Raw genomic sequence first — 18190 nt, 5'->3', positions numbered from 1 at the left:
TACACACACCCCATACAGCTCCTAAATACTGGGAGGCTGAGAGAAGTCAAGAACAGCAGAAGGGCAGGAATTCAGCACGGGCACCTAATGCAACCACTGCTGGAAGCAGTGAGTCTGCCAGCAGAGGTGGCAGTAATTAAAGTAAAAGCTCAGCAGAATGGGGAGAGTAAGGAGCTGAAAGGAAATGAGTGGGCAGACTTCACTGTGAAGAAGGCAGCAGAGGAACAAGAGGCAATTGAAGTTGCAAGTGTGCAGGAAAAAGTGACGGAACCCAGTTTAGTAAAATTATATGAAGAGCTGGCGGCAGAAAAGAAAGAGAAATGGGAGAGACGGAGCAAAGGAGGGACCAGGTGGGAGCTGGACACACGGGGAGAAAGGATTCATGCTGGCCACACCATGTATTAGGCAGATATTACTTAAGTTATATCATGGGGTGATGCATCAGGGAAGGCAGAGAATAATCACAACCCTGGGCAGGACTGGTGGGGGCCAGGGATAAGCGGGAATTTTGAGAAATTCTCCCGCCATTGTATCAATTGTGCCCAGCATAACCCTGGTGAGGGCATAAAGCTACAGCTTACAAAGCAGCCACAGCTGAGGGGTCCTTGGGAAAACATCCCATTGGATTTCACGGCGCCGCTTCCAAAAAGCAGGGGGAAAAGCTACTGCCTAGTAATTATGGATCACTTCACCCAGTGCTGAAAGTAGATGATTAGTTGAGTAGCGTAGAATAGAATAGATATTGGCACAGACAGCAGGTTCCACAACTTCGATAGCTCAGCAGACTGAGAAAGGTTGCACACGGCATCTGAAGGTAGTCACCCCCATCCTGAATGTGGAGTGAATAGAAATGAGATGAGCCCTTTCAGCAGTCAGGCCAGCAATCAAGTGGACAGGTCGGAGGGGAGTGCCACCAGGGAGATGTCCTTGCAGTAATTCAAATAGAGACCACCTCAGCTCCTTCCTGTACATCGATGAGAGGGCCTCTGAGCCTCATGCACTTACCTTGCTGATGCCCCTGGAAAGAGAGAGGCTTAGCTACCAAAGAATGAAGAGGTGAAGATGAAGAATGTCATTAAACCACAATCGGCCAGCAGGGGAAGAGCCAACAGGCATATGAACAACGCCACATTTGTAAAGACTGTTGTTCATATTTCTGGAAGAACCTCTCTGCTTACCGACTAGGGATGAAACGGTAGAGGTAGAAGAACATAGAATAATTGTGGTGGGGAACAGCGGGGAATGCTGAGTAAGGGTATTTTTGCTGCTGTAATTGAGTAAATCCTCCTTTAGGTTGGCCTTTCCCGTTCCAAATTTAATTTTGTCCAGGAGGGCCAGGAGGAGTGACTGTTAGAGTGATTTTGGCCCATCAAGTCTGTTGCCCCTTTCAATCATGGGCTGTCATTCCAGTCATCCCCACTCCCTTGCCTTCTCCCCATACCCTTTGATGCTCTGGCTAATCAAGAACCTATCTATCTCTGCCCTCAATGCACCAAGTGACTTGGTCTCCACAGCCGCTCGTGGCAACAAACTCCACATATTTACCACCCTCTGACTAAAGTAATTTCTCTGCACCTTTGTTTGAAATGGATGTCCTTCAATCCTGAAGTTGTGCCCTCTAGTCCTAGACTTCCCTATGATGGGAAATAACTTTGCCATATCTAATCTGTTCAGGCCTTTTAACATTCAGAATATGTCTATGACATCACCCGTCATTCTCCTGAACTCCAGGGAATACAGCCCAAGAGCTGCCAGACGTTCCTCACACAGTAACTCTTTCATTCCTGGAATCATTCTCGTGAATCTTCTCTGAACCCTCTCCAATGTCAGTATATCCTGTCTAAAATAAGGAGCCCAAAACTGCACACAATACTTCAAGTGTGGTCTCACATGTTCCTTATAGAGTCCCAACATCACATCCCTGCTCTTATATTCGTTACCTCTACAAATGAATGCCAACATTGAACTCACCTTCTTCACTACCGACTCAACATGAAGGTTAAATTTTAGGGTATCGTGCACAAGGATCCCAAGTCCCTTTGCATCTCTGCATTTTGAATTCTTCCCCCATCTAAGTAGCAGTCTGTCTGTTTATTTCTTCCACCAAAGTACATGCCCATACATTTTTCAACATTGTATTTCATTTATCCCTTCTCTACCCATTTCACTAAACTATCTAAGTGTCTCTGCAGGATCTCTGTTCCTTCAACACTACCCGCTCCTCCACCTATCTTTGTATCATCAGAAATTTTAGCCACAAATCCTTTCATCTCATTGTCCAAATCATTGACATATATCGTAAAAAGCAACGGTTCCAACACTGGCCCCTGTTGAACTCCACTGGTAACCGGCCGTCAGCCAGAGTAGGATCTCTTTATTCCGACTCTCTGTTTTCTACCGATCAGACAATGCTCCATTCCATGGGCTTTTATCTTGCTAAGCAGCCGCATATGCGGCACCTTGTCAAATGCCTTCTGAAAGTCCAAGTACACCACATCTACTGCATCTCCTTTGACTACCCTGCTTGTAATTTCCTCAAAAAATTGCAGTAGGTTAGTTAGGCAGGATTTTCCTTTCAGGAAACCATGCTGGCTTTGGCCTATCTTGTCATGTGCCTCCAGGTACGCCACAATCTCATCCATAACAATCAATTCCAACAGCTTCCCAACCACTGATGTCAGGCTCACTGGTGTATAGTTTCCTTTCTGCTGCCTCCCATCCTTCTTAAATAGCGGAGTAACATTTGCAATTTTCCAGTCATCTGGTACAATTCCAGAATCTATCGATTCTTGAAAGAACATTATTAATGACTCTGCAAACTCTCCAACTACTTCCTTCAAAACCCAAGGGTGCATTCCATCAGGTCCAGGAGATTTATCTACCCTCAGACGATTAAGCTTCCTGAGCACCTTACTAGTCGTAATTTTTACTGCACATACTGCACTTCCCTGACACTCTTGAATGTCTGATATACTGCAGACGTCTTCCGCACATTCAGTTCTCCATTTCTCTGCCTCTCTGGCCTGTCTCTCGAGCTGTTTTAATTTCAATTCATGCTCCCTCTTTAATATTTCCAACAGAAGTGAAGCTCATCCTCAGTAGGTTCACCTTCCATGAACACTTCTAACGCCTCCTCATCAAATGTTCCCTTATCTATATAATATTCAACTACTTTCCTTTGAATTTCTACCTCACTCATACCCTTCTTTACCTCAGTTCTGAATTCTTTAGCAATGTCCCGCAACTTATACTTTTTAGCAAACTTCAAAGTCACCAGGTCTGGTGATTTCAGGAAGTCTCTAACATCCATTTCTGCTGTTTTTCCACACAACCAAATCAAAAGTCCAAATCAAAAGGGATTTTCCCCCAATCAATTCAAACCAGCCTCTCGACCAATTTGTTCATATCGCGGACGCAGGCCCCAATTAATGTCACGTACCCCGTGACGGGGATAAAGAAACCAGCAGAAATAGAAACGACGTTGGAGTCTCGTATAGTTATAAACTACTAATATTTATTAGTAACTACACAATACAGTAATATAAACGAAGATAAATCAAACAGGTTAGCAATGATTATATATAAAAGTAAGTGTGGAATGTATATGTATGAAAAAACCAAGCTTCTTTAAGTCTAGGGGTCAAAAGATACAGTCTTACGATGTTGAGTAAAGTTCAGTTCAGTTAATTTCGTGGTATTTAGTTGAGTAGTGATGGAGAGAGAGAGAGAGAGAGAGAGAGAGAGTGAGTTGAGTCTTCAGGTGAGCTGATGCCGTCGATCTTCTCGTCGTTCTTCGAAATCCTTAACAAATCACCGACTGTGACTTTAACCAGGGGGACTGGTTTTCCTGTAGTGGAGCTATCACCCCGGCAAGGGTGGACACATAGACAACTCCCCACCAGTCAACCCCTTCTTCACCGCTGGAATAGCAATTTGGAATCGATCCGCCTGATCGATCCTCCAAAACCCACTTTCTCTGAAGGCACAACAATGCTCATTCAGTGTCCAGATCATGTGTCTGAGGTCTGTATCATCTGACCTCCCATTTATTTCACCAGGCTGAGCATCACCTATCATTCAAAGAGTCCCTCCTTCCTTTTTCTGTGAAGAAATGCACAAGCAAGCGAACTGTCCTTGAAGAAATATCAGCAACCTGCTGAAAATCATAACATCGAGTGTCCATTAAATAACACCGCCTTCGGTCACCATAGCAACTTACGAGCTGCTCAGTGCTGTCTCCAACTCCAAACTCAGTAAAAATCCAAAGTTACTTCCAATGCTTTAAAGTGACAGTCCAACCGTTAATCTTTGTCTCTCTCTCTCTCTCTCTCTTTTTTCAAAAGCAACATATCGGTGGTAAATATCTCTGTCTCTCTCTCCTTTCCAAACAGTTAATAGGGGTACTCCTGGATCCCCACACAATACACATTCAGTTACTCTGCTATCTCTGCGTCTATCATTACAATATTTCCAGCGTCATTTTCTATTAGTCCTATATCTACCCTCGACTCTCTTTTACCCTCAATATACTTAAAAGCTTTTAGTATCTTTGATAAATGTCACTAACTTCCTTTCATAATTCATCTTTTCCTTCCTAATGACCTTCTTGCTTTCCTTCTGCAAGTTCTTAAAGGCTTCCACTAGCTTTGGCTTCCTTGTATGCCCTCTCTTTTGTTTTTACATTGGCTCTGACTTCACTTGTCAGCCATGGCAGCGTCCTTCTTCCATTTGAAAATTTCTTCTTATTTGGAATATATCTTGCATTTTCCTGATTTTTTGCTGCAACTCCAGCCTTTGCTCCTCTGCTATCCTTCCTGCTAATGTCCCTTTCCAGTCAACATTGGCCAGTTCCCCTCCCATGCCATTGTAATTTCTTTTATTCCACTGAAATATCAGCACATTGGAATTTAATTTCTCCTTCTCAAGTTTCAAAGTGAACTCGATCATATAACCTTAAGCTCTCTTATCACCTCCGGATCATTGCACAACACCCAATCCAGCACAGCCGATCCCCTCGTGGTATAGTGTCCCTGTGAGACAAGCCGGGGGAAACTCTGTCCAAAAAGAGGGAAGATGACTGCTGAGTCACTCAACTTTGGGGACTCCCCGGTACCTGGAGGTTGGAAGATGAGGTTGGTAGAGAAAATGTTGAAGGCAGAAGATGTCCTTTCCACTGACGAATTTGAAGTGGGTTGTTCGAAGAGCACTCGCCACACCATCCGGGTGACAGAGGACAACCTGTTCAGAGAGAGGTCGCGACAACTGGCACTGGCAGAGGTGGACAGAAGTTCGGCACCATCTGTGGAAGTTGAAGGAAGTTGGGATCATCACTGAGTCCAGAAGCCCTTATGCGGCTGCAATAGTAGTGGCCAGGAAGAAGAATGGGAAGGTACGATGAGTGTGGACTATCGGACTCTGAACAGGCACACAATCCTCGACCTATATACAGACCCGAGATTCGAAGGTGGCTGGCCTGCCTGAACGGTGTGATGTGGTTCAGTGTGCTGAACTTGAGGAGTGGGTATTACCACATCCTCATGACTGATCTGAAGTATGTGCCTGATATGAGAAGGAAGTTGAAAAAGGCTTATGAATTAGCTGAGGTCTCGGCTACCAAGTAGAATCAAGGAAATAAGAGGAGGTATAATCAAAACGTTAGGTTCTCCCAACTCATGCCTGGAGACCGAGTCCTCATCAAGAATTTTGGGCAACCTGGGAAGCATAAGTTGGCTGACCGCTGGGCAGCTACGCCCTATGTAGCGGACAGCCGGATGCCAAAGTAGCAGTTTTCCGGGTGAAACCAGGGGCTGGGAACGGGCCTGTCAAGATTCTCCATTGGAACCACCTTCTACCTCTGGGACAAGAGGTGCGTGTTGACCCGGTGTCTGACCTGGATCCTACACTTAGTGAGAGGACTCTGTGGCAATGTGGTGACACTGAAGGACCAGCAGCACAAAGGATTAAACTGGTGCCCGCCCCTGAATGGGATATGGACTTGGAGGATGAGGGAAGGAGGTGGGCAAGTCTAGCAGTGCTCAGGCAGGCTTGCAGGTGGACCATGAAGGTGGGGCTGGGCTCTAAAGTAACTGGGGATGAAGCTGAGCTCAGCCAAGAAGGAGAGGGATCTGAGTTGCTGGAAAGCATGAGAAATAGACCAGGGGAGGCTTCTCCATATAGACCATAAGTATCCCCAGGAGTGTCTGAAATTGAAGACGTAGATGATGGGACAAGGAGGTCTCAAAGAGTCAGGAAATCCCTAGACAGGCTGGCCTATGTAGCACCGGGGAAACAGAGGGTTGCAACTATCCCCCTAGTGAGATATGTGCTATCATTTTCAAATGGATTGGAGGTTCTGACATCGTGAAATTTCTTTGAAAACAATGTTATTAATGACGAGATGACAAATTATTTCAAAGTCATGAGAACATGACTATTTATGGTGGGGGGAGAGTGTAATGCCCCAGTTCATATCTTTACTGTTATGCTGTAGGTATTTTCCTGACGCCGGCCCCCTAGGCCTGAGTCGAGGTAGCAGTAGTGTAGGTATTTCATTTAGCGGCGCTGTAAGGGCTGTTTGCTCTGCTTTCAGCCTAATTGGGTTATTGTTGAAGATAAGGGATGATATGGAATGTGCCCCATCCAATTAGTGGGAGGTTTTCTTGGTGAGGGAAAATAACTTTGGGCTTGAGGATTTTTTTGTAGGAGAGGAGATGAAGAGAGAAGATGCTGGGGAGAACCCGTCGTAGCATACGACCAGTGGGAGACCCGTTTGTTTGAACTGGATTGCGAGCGACGTTCGGAAGGTGGTGTGGGCGTTCACGGTGACCGAGAGCCCAGTGCGTGAGTGACAGAGAAGTTCAAGATGAGCTCTAACGTGTGCACATTTCAGAATCAGAATGAGAATGAGATTTATTATCACCGGCATGTGTCGTGAATTTTGTTAACTTAGCAGCAGCAGTTCAATGCAATACATAATATAAAAGAAATAATAATAAATAAATAAATCAGCTACAGTATACATATATTGAAAAGGTTAAAATCGTGCTAAAACAGAAATAATATATATTTAAAAAGTGAGGCAGTGTTCAAGGGTTCCATGTCCATTTAGGAATCGGATGGCAGAGGGGAAGAAGTTGTTCCTGAATCACTGAGTGTGTGTCTTCAGGCTTCTGTATCTCCTGCCTGATGGTAACAGTGAGGGAAGGTCATGCCCTGGGTGCTGGAGGTCCTTAATAATGGACGCTGCCTTTCTGAGACACTGCTCCCTGAAGATATCTTGGGTACTTTGTAGGCTAGTACACAAGATGGTGTCATGGTCTGGTCCATGAAGTCCGCATTCCGGTTCACGGTCCGGTCCATCGATTCCTTATTCTGGGTTTTCCTGTTTTCCCTTGTTCCATTGAGTGTCTTAATTGAGGCACCTGATTCTCGTTTTCTGCTGGCACATAAATACCTCTAAAACCAAGGATCCCCCTGCTGCATTAAGACTTAGAAGAAGAAAGCTAATGCTAAATTAATGGGTTAACATCATGGGATATAACTACTCACATCCAGCTAAAGTTATATTAAAAGACTACTGGGAACATAATCAGTCAAGTTATAATAGCTTTGGATGGATTGGGGATGCAGCAGCGCAAAGATATGGTCTACACGAAATGGAAGATAGCCCTACAGTTCCAATATCTGATGCTCCTCCATGGCTCTTTACAATGCATACAGTAGATATAAACCTGCAACAACTTTTAAAAAAGAAGTCTAACTATGGAATCAAACAGATAGTACAAAAATATATAGACTTGCATTTTAGAAATGAACTTGTAATATTTACGGATGGATCAAAAGACCCTAGATCTGGCCACACAGGTATTTCAGTCTACATTCCACAGTTCAAAACTAGTATCAGGAAAAGAACATCAAACCATTTATCAGTGTGTACAACAGAATTAATGGCAATATTGAGTGTATTATCTTGGATAGAAGAAAATAATATCAAAAAGGCTGTAACCTGTTCAGACAGTTTATCTGCATTAACCTCGATCAACTCAAGAAAGTCAGAAAGTAGACAGGAAATTTTATTGGAGATTCTGTACAAGTTATATGCATTAACCAAAAATGGGGCAGAAGTAAGCTTCCTTTGGGTTCCTGCTCATTGTGGAGTGAAGGGCAAGGAAAAGTTGGATGGTATAGCTAAACAATGGCTCAAATCGTCTATAATAGAGGCCCAAATCCCTCTTAGCAAAGCGGAAGTCAAGAGCATTATTAAAACACGTATTGAGGAGACATGGCAGAAGCATTGGGATGAGAGTGAAACAGGGAGACAACTGCACAAAATACAGAGGCAAGTCAGATACAAAAGATTGTCAAGTGGATATAGAAAGAAGTGGTCATCAGTCGTTTGAGAATTGGACACACTCGTCTTAATTACACATTACACAAAATATGGAAACATCCAACTGAGTTGTGTGAATACTGTAATCAACCAGAAATAGTTGAACATGTATTGATTAAATGTAAGAAGTATCAAAAAGAAAGAGTGAAGATGATAGGAGCGCTTAAGATAAACAAAAAAAAACTGATGTGGGTATAGAAGACATTTTAAGTGGGAATTCAAGAGAAATACAGATCTGTATCATGAAGTGTCCGAAAGACTCAGGTTTATTACATAGAATTTAGGGAATGCAATTTTTTTCCCTTCTCCTGTTTATCCAATGATCCACACTCCAGTCTAGCAGGTGGCGGTAATGCACCTTAAAGCTGGTTTGCCAACTGCCATAAAACAGCACAAGATGAAGAAGAAGAAGATCCCCCTGCTGGACTGTTCCCTTCCCCTTCCTTCTGAAGCCTTGCCTGCATTCCCATCAAGTTCAACTGCTGAAGTGAGACTGGAGCCTTGCCACGCCAAGATAAGGAACTATCTATTGTTGAGTTTGGAGCTACCTCTTTGAGTCCCCGTGTTCAGTGTCCATGTCAAAGAAGAGTCCTGGCCCTAGGTCCTGATCCCAAGGAGGGGTCCGGCTCTGTGTTCTGTGTTCCTGTGTTACAAGTTCCGGATGCCATGTTCCAGTCCGATCCAAGTCAAGGCTTTGTGTTCTCATCCAGTCCAGGAGTCCCTCTGCAGTTCCCTCGGCAAGTGTCCTCGGCAGTTGTCGCGGCCCTGCGTCTTAGAAAGGGTCCCAGCCCTGCGCTCCAAGGAGGAGTCCCGGCTCCACACCCAAGAGCCTAACCAAGCCGAGTCCAACATCTGAGCCAAACCTAGACCAAGAGCCATGTCCTGCCCTGGAGTACCTCATCCAGTCCACGTCTGAGGCTCTGAGCGTCCAGTCCATGTCCGAGACTCTGAGCGTCCAGTCCACATCCGAGGCTCTGAGCGATCAATCCACGTCCGAGGCTCGGAGTGTCCAGTCCACATCTAAGTCTCTGAGTTCCTGTGCTCAAGTCCAAAGCTCTGTGTTCCTGTGCTCCGAGACCTAGTCCAGGTGCTGTGTTCCAGCCCTGGCCAAGTCTGAGCTTCGTGTCCTCATCCAGTTCTGGTACCTTGCCCAGCCCAGTGCTGGAGATTCCTCATCCTGTCCAAGCCTAGTCCAAGAACCTCGTCCTGTCCAAGTCAAGGCTTTGTGTTCTCGTCCTGCCTATCTGCTTCGTCCTGTGCAGGAGTTCCATATCCAGTCCTGTAGCCAAGCCATGTCCATTCATGTAACCACGACTTGTCCTTGCCTAAATCCAGGGTCCGAGCCCAAGTCACGACCCAGGTTCCGGGTCCCTGTCCAGTCTCTGGCTCGGAGCCTTAGCCCAGGATTCTAGTTCCAAGTTCCTTGTCCTGATCCCGCTTTCCTATTCTTAGTCCTAGCCCAGGCCCGGTGTCCTTGTCTCGTCCAGGACCAGTGTCCTTGTCCAGCGTCGTTTCTTCCTGACTCCTCTTGCTTTCTTGTTAAACCTTGTCGTGTTCCTAGTACTTCAGTGTCTGTGTCTTGCATTTGGGTCCGCTCCCAACACCCCCTTATGACAGACGGAGCCGACTAAATTTACAACTCTCTGCAGCTTTTTTCGGTCCTGTGCAGTAGCCTCCTCCCCCCATACCAGACAGTGATGCAGCCTGTCAGAATGCTCTCCATGTTACATCTATAGAAGTTTTTGAGTGTACTTGTTGACAAAACAAATCTCTTCAAACTGCTAATGAAGTTTAGTCGCTGTCTTACCTTCTTTATAACTGCATTGATATGTTGGGACCAGGTTAGATCCTCAGAGAACTTGATAGCCAGGAACTTGAAACTGCTCACTCTCTCCACTTCTGATCGCTCTATGAGGATTGGTATGTGTTCCTTCATCTTACCCTTCCTGAAGTCCACAATCAGCTCTTCTGTCTTACTGACGTTGAGTGCCAGGTTGTTGCTGCGGCACCACTCAACTACGTTTGTAGTTGGCATATCTCCCTCTTGTACACCCTCTCGTCATCATCTGAGATTCTGACAAACTATGGTTGTATTTTCAGCAAATTTATAGATGGTATTTGAGCCAAGCCTAGCCACACAGTCATGGGTATAGAGAGTAGAGCAGTGGGCTAAGCACACACCCCTGAGGTGCGCCAGTGTTGATTGTCAGCAAAGAGGATATGTTATCAACAATCCACACAGATTGTGGTCTTCTGGTTAGGAAGTCAAGGATCCAATTGCAGAAGGAGGTACAAAGGCCCAAGTTCTGCAACTTTTCAATCAGGATTGTGGGAATGATGGTATTAAATGCTGAGCTATAGTCGATGAACAGCATCCTGACGTAAGTGTTTGTGTTGTCCAGGTGGTCTAAAGCCATGTGAAGAGCCTTTGAGATTGCATCTACAGTTGATCTACTTTGGTGACAGGCAAATTGCAATAGATCAGGGTCCTCGCTGAGGCAGGAGTTCAGTCTAGCCATGACCAACCTCTCAAAGCATTGCATCACTGTAGATGTGAGTGCTACCATATGATAGTCATTAAGGCAGCCCGCATTACTCTTCTTAGGCACTGGTATAATTGTTGCCTTTTTGAAGCAAGTGGGAACTTCTGCCCGTAGCAGTGAGAGGGTGAAAATGCCTTGAATACTCCCATCAGTTGATTGGCACAGGTTTTCGGAGTCTTAGCAGGTACTCGATCTGAACCTTCCGCCTTGCGAGGGTTTGCCCTCTTTAAAAACAGCCTAACATCGGTATCTGAGACAGAGATCACAGGGTCTTCATGTGCAGCAGGAAGCTGAACTGAGGTCTGGTGTTCAATCGTCAGTTCAACTTTGGATTCTCATTTGGCATCTAGTTTCAAACCCTGTTCTCGTCTCTGTCTCATATCTAGGCTTGGATACTGCAGAACCTGGGTCCCTACCATCCTTGCCTACTTCTCTCGTCACACAGTAGTTGAAATGGTGTTCCTGCCTGTGTCCTTAGAACCTCAGCCTCTGGGGGGGGGGGGGCGGGGGGGGCGGGGGGGCGCAGGATGGTTTCTTAGTATTTTTAACCCGTCCCCGCTTCAATCTGAGGTTCTCACCTGCTTTAAGAAGACCTCTAACATTCTAATAACAATAAAACAAAATATTGTTGCTTAATATCTACTCCAGTGCCCGAGGCATCCACTTTGATGAAGAGCTTTGAGAGGCTGGTCATGGCACATATCAACTCCAACCCCCCAGACAAACTCGAATCACTGCAATTTGCCTTCTGCTAAATCTGGTCTACAGTAAACATCATCTCCTTGGCCCCACACTCAACTCTGGAGCATCAGGACTGTATAGTCACATAAATTAGACTGTTGTTTGTTGACAACAGGTCCACTACGATGACTCCTTTGCTTACCTCTTCAGAAACAGCTCTATTTCCATCCTTAATATCTCTTTTTCTCCCTTTCTGGGTTCTCTTGAAGACCCTGACCTGGAGTTACATGCTGACTACGATTCTTTGCAGGAATGGGACCAGCTTTCGGGGTTTCATAACTGGCTGTTGTTCGGCACACCAAGGGCTTAGCCTGAGAGCTCCAATTGCCTTCAGAGGACCGAGTTTTCGTGACTCTGGAGGTGTTTGGGATCGGAAGCTGGTGTCCAAGCAGGAGACTGGGAGATGGAAGATCTATGACTGTGTGCCCAGAGACCATATAAACCATATAACAATTACAGCACGGAAACAGGCCATCGTGGCCCTTCTAGTCCATGTGGAACTCTTATTCTCACCTAGTCCCACTGACCTGTACTCAGCCCATAACCCTCCATTCCTTTCCTGACCATATAGCTGTCCAATTTAACTTTAAACGACAGCATCGAACCTGCCTCAACCACTTCTGCTGGAAGCTCGTTCCACACAGCCACCACTCCCTGAGTGAAGAAGTTCCCCCCATGTTACCCCTAAACTTTTGCCCTTTAACTCTCAACTATGTCCTCTTGTTTGAATCGAAGACCCAAGATCTTTGGGCACAGAGCTCGGAAAAAGCAACGCAACAGAGTTTTAACATCGTAAACCAGCGAGTTGTTTGTTTATGCTTCCACTCTCGCTGTGAAACTGAGACATGTCTTTCTCCCTTCTTAGGGAGAGAGAGAGCCTGTGGTATATCGAATGCTGGGTGAACAATGTAGTCTCTGGACAACTGCAAGTCTGTGTCATTGCTGTTGCCGTGCTTACGCTTGAGTGCTCAGTGTCGGGTCCTGATGGGGGGAGAGAGATTGTTGCTTGCTGCTGCTTTCACATGGGAGGGAGGGGAGCTGGGGGGACTTTGCAGTTCTAACTTTTAACTGCCGTTCGTTCTTTGGGGGCACTCCTCTGTTTTCGTGAATGGTTGAGAAGGAAAAGCATTTCAGGATGTATATTCAAAAAATGCTGGTGAATGCAGCAGGCCCGAAACGTCGACTGTACCTCTTCCTATAGATGCTGCCTGGCCTGCTGCGTCCACCAGCATTTTTTATGTGTGTTGCTTGAATTTCCGCATCTGCAGATTTCCTCGTGTTCAGGATGTATATTGTATACATTTCTCTGACATTGAATGTACCGATGAAACCTTTGAAACCTTTAATACTATAATTCTAAGAAAACTTATGTTGAAACTCCTAAACCTAGAACTCAACACTTCTCCTTACTATTGTATCCTTGACTTCCTGACCAACAGACACAATCAGTAACAACAGGCAGCACCAGCTCTGCCACAATTATCCTCAATACTGGTGCCCCGCAAAACTGTGTCCTCGGCACCCTGCTCGACTCCATGAACACTCATGACTGTGCAGTCAGATTGTCCTCTAATTCCATCTACAAGTTTGCAGATGATATCACTGTAGGGGGCCATATCTCAAATCGTGATGAGTCAGAGTACAGGAGGGAATTAGAGAACCTAGTGACACAGTGTCATGACAACAACTTTTCCCTCAATGTGTGAGCAAACAAAAGAGATGGGCATTGACTTTGAGGTGGGGGGGTGGTTGGGGGAGAATGCACTTACTCTTGTTTATATCAGCTGTGGTCGAGAAGACAAAAGTTCTAAGGAGTGAACATCACCAATAGTCTCTCCTTGACCAACCACCTTGCTGCCATGGCCAAGGAAGCTCACTAGTGCTTCTCCTTCCTCAGGGGGCTTAACAAGTTTGGTTTGTCCCTTTGGGCCCTCACCAATTTTTACGATGCACCATAGAAAGTGTCCTATCCAGATGTATAACAGCTTATACCGCAACTGCTCTACATGTGATCACAAGAAACTGTAGAGAGTCGTGGACACAGTTTGGCACACCACAGAAATGTATCTCCCCATCCAAGGACTCTGCCTTGATAAAGCAGTTAACATAATCAACGATCCCACCGCCCCCCCAGTCTTATCCCCTCTCTCATTGGTTAGAAGATGCCATCAGGCTCAAGGATAGCTTCCAGCCCACTGTTAGTGGAACAATTCAATAGTCGGATCATTATCGGGATTTAATAAACCCTACAATGATAAGAAAGACTTATGATGTCACAATCTACCTTGTTGCAACCTTGCAGGTTACTGTCTGGCTGCACAGCACTTTCCCTGTACTGTAACACTTCTTTCTGCTCAATGAAGTGTAATGAATTGATTTGTATGGAAGGTATACAAGACATGATTTTCACTGTCCCTCAGTACATGTGACCATAATAATAAACCATTTTACCAATTCACCTAAGTTACAGCTACTATCTCTTTTAAGTAGTCTCCCATTTATCCATTGTACATATTTCCAAAGATTAGATCTGGCATCTCCCCAGCTGTAATATAATTATTTATATACTTGCTGTTCTTACTCTGAGAGCTTCATGTGAGCAATGAATTTCATTGTACTTTGGTGTATATAACAATAATCTATTTTGAAAGCTCGTCTGGTTGTCCCACTGTATGCCTCTAGTGAATCACTCCATCTCCTCAGCCATTGGCATGAGGAACAACATTATTGTCCCAGTAACTCGCAAATGAGGCACTTGCAAGCTCTTCACTGCTGTCAGATCAAAACTCCCAAGGACTGACCTTACTAAGAACTAAAAAATGGAGGAGAGCTTATCAAGGTGCTCAGCATTCAAGAGGAGTATCTTCTCAACTATCACTCTGCCTTTGACATAGGTTTTAATGACTCCATTCTGCACAAACCAGCTAGTTAAGTCTCACCACCACCCCAGACTGTTGAGAAGTCCTATAACAAATGGAAAACAGTAAGTCCTTTAGAACAGGCTTATCACTGCTTAGCTGTTAACAATTGTCCTTCAAGAATTTCAGCCACGAGCTTTGACCCCCATATTGAGGAAGAGGAGGACATGAAGTGAACTCAAGAAATGCCATAATCGTGACCATCTGTAAGAAATGTGACTAAATGGAATATGGCAACTACAGAGAGGTCTCTCTGTTCACTGCCACAGAAGAAGTCTAAATCAGAGGCCTCCTCAAACGTGTATGGCCAAAGTGATGCTCCCTGAGTTGCACCTAGAAGAGCAATGGGTGTGGTCTTTAGCTGATGAAGAGTACAGGGAGTATTAGCAATGTGGTCTTTTCTGACATCCCAAAAGATTGCACCAGTGTTAATTATCAGCAAGGTAGAAATGTGATTTACAATTTGCATGGAATGTGGTCCTCTGGTGCGATGAACAAGTAGCTGAAAGAAATATTTGGAGCTATTCTTTGTAACCTGGTCCCAATTTTCTTGTGAAATCTGAAATGTTCTTTTGTTTACCACAATCTGTCATAGGCATTTGTATTCTGAACTAGTAGCATTACTTGGACTTAAGCCCAAATAGAAAGATGAACCACAGGCAGAGAACGTGGTATTTTCCAAGCTTTATTTTCGGGTATGAAAGTCACAGCTGTCAGACCAACAGTTCTAATCCTAAGCAGATACTGTTTCAGGTCCAGAATAGAGGAACAATCTGGACTTGATGACCTGTTCAAACAAAAAGTCCAAGACTTGAAACATCGCATGTTTCTCTTTGCTTAGATGCTCTTTCCTGTTGTGTTTTCTAGCATTTCAATGTAGATCAGCATTTGTTCTTTGTATCTTCAAACTTGCCCTTTAAATCTATCAGCTATGTCAAAGCAAATGCCTGAAGCCAAATTCAATGTTGCTTTAATATGTAGGAATCTAGCATGTGTGATTAAAGATAGTTGCACAACTGAGAACGTTAACCACAACTACTCAATACTGTTGTGAAATTCAGTTTGTTATTTCCTGCAATATTATTTCAGAGTTGGTATGTAATGTTGAAATTGTACAAGGCATTGGTGAGGCCAGATTTGGAGTATTGTGTACAGTTTTGGTCACCAAATTACAGGAAGGATGTCAACAAAATAGAGAGAGTACAGAGAAGGTTTACTAGAATGTTACCTGGGTTTCATCACCTAAGGTACAGAGAAAGGTTGAACAAGTTGGGTCTTTATTCTTTGGAATGTAGAAGGTTGAGGGGGGACTTGATAGAGGTATTTAAAATTATGACAGGGATAGATAGAGTTGATGTGGATAGGCTTTTTCCATTGAGAGTGGGGGAGATTCACACAAGAGGACATGAGTTGAGAGTTAAAGGGCAACAGTTTAGGGATAACATGAGGGGGAACAACTTCACTCAGAGAGTGGTGGCTGTGTAGAACGAGCTTCCAGCAGAAGTGGTTGAGCCAGGTTCGATGTTGTGATTTAAAGTTAAACTGGACAGCTATATGGACAGGAAAGGAATGGAGGGTTATGGGCTGAGTGCAGGTCAGTGGGACTAGGTGAGAGTAAGAGTTCGGCATGGACTAGAAGGGCCGTGATGGCCTGTTTCCGTGCTGTAATTGTTATATGGTTATATTGTTATAAATGAACTGATACGAGTGGACAATAAAGGATAATACAGAGAAGCTGTTGGTGAATAAACCCAGGAAATTACAGTGTGACTTATCTTTCTCTAGTTGCATTACATTTTTTCAAATAATTGAAGTATTTCGAAATAGAATTGAGGAAACTAATCTTCAATCATTCATTTTAATTTAAATCAACTGAAGCAAAAAGTTAAACAGCTGTAATGCAATAATTTTAAAATCAGACTCTCTGTCTTTGAATTCAGGATTTCCATCATTTGGGGGGTTTAATGGATGTGCCTGCTGATCCAGGAGAGCCTTGTATTCAGTTCATCAGCACTGTCAGTTTCAGAATGGAACAGTTATTAGGAACATCGCAAATGCAACTTCCTTGTTTAAGGTGGAAAAGGAAAAAGTTGGGTAATTAAAAACCAGTTGTAAAAATCTGAAAATCATAAATAAGAAAAAGATCAAAGTCAAGGTCAAAGTTGAGTTTATTTTTGTTAGCATCAAGTGGACTTACAGATTGAAAATGAAACTCTTAGATGCAACAGCAATTTAGGCACAAAACAGCATTCACAAGTACAGACTGTGATGGTCCGAGTCCAGCTGACATTAATACAGGATTGGGTCTATCTAGTCTACATCTTCATCTATGATTTACTGCCTCATTATCTGAGTGACTAAGAGAATAAAATATTCATCATGCTCAACTTGAGGAGTATCAAATCTATAATTGCAAATTTCTGCTATACTCAAAGCATATTTGTATTTCAACCTCAGAAACTGTAGAAACCAGGATGTCAGCTATTCATAGTGACTTAACAATTGTTGAATGAGCACAAGTGGACAACTGCTATTTAATTCTAATTATAAACAATAGTATATTTTTCCTTTATATTTACAGCCAACCATGATGATATTGAGTGTACCTGTACAAGAGAACTAAGCTTAAGACAAGACCTTTTGTCTGTCAGCACCCTCACTTCAGGGAGATTGTGTCATCTCAAAATATGGTTGAAAGACTAATTTACTTTAATTACTTTAGTCTGTTTGCAGAGGTGGTATACACGTTAATAATCACTATTTTCAATAGTTGGTTCTCCCCTCTGAACCAAGGAGGAGATATTTCAAGCCAATAAAGCAGATTAAGCACAGTTATTTAGGGATGGGAAATACAAGAACCTTGGATGTCAAGAGAGGTGAGGAATTTAGTCAAGAAGAAGAAGGAAAGTATGTGAAGCTTCGGAAGTTGCAATCAAATGAAGCACACAAAAAGTATAAAGAAACCAGAAAAGAACTAAAGAAAGGAATTAGGAAATCCAGGAGGGGCCATGAAAAATCCTTGGCAAGTAGGTTTAAGGTGAATCCCAAAAAAGTGTTCTATGTATACATCAGGAGCGAGAGGATAACTAGGGAGAGGGTGGGACTACTCAAAGATAAAGGGGTAATATTTGCTTGGATGTGAAGAATGCAGGTGAGCTACTTAATGAGTACTTTGCTTCAGTATTTAACAGGGAAAGGGACATGGAGGACCAGGAGATCAATGCTGAGTGTGTAAATATGTAAGGGCAGTTAGAGATCAAGGAATGAATGGTTAGTTGAGTTACTGTCACCTTTCTGTCAGCTTGAACCAGTCTGGCAAATCTCCTCTGACCTCTCTCATTAACAAGATATGTTTCGCCCACAGAATTGCTGCTCACTGGATGTTTTTTGCTTCCTGTTTAAGATGGTGCTACTGAAGGTGGGCGACAGCTTACTGGCATTTCCTTAAGCAAGAAATACAACTAAATACTTTATTATTAACACTTTTAATGTGGAAAATTGTGGTAAATGATCACTGCCAACAATGAAGAGGCAAGCGAAGGCAAGGCTGACTCGAGGGTGGGGATGTGAAACAAAATCGGAGTGAGGTCAGGCATGTT

The sequence above is a fragment of the Mobula hypostoma genome, chromosome 4, assembly GCF_963921235.1.
Source record: "Mobula hypostoma chromosome 4, sMobHyp1.1, whole genome shotgun sequence".
Classification (NCBI taxonomy): Eukaryota; Metazoa; Chordata; class Chondrichthyes; order Myliobatiformes; family Myliobatidae; genus Mobula; species Mobula hypostoma.
This window is presented reverse-complemented; position numbering follows the sequence as displayed.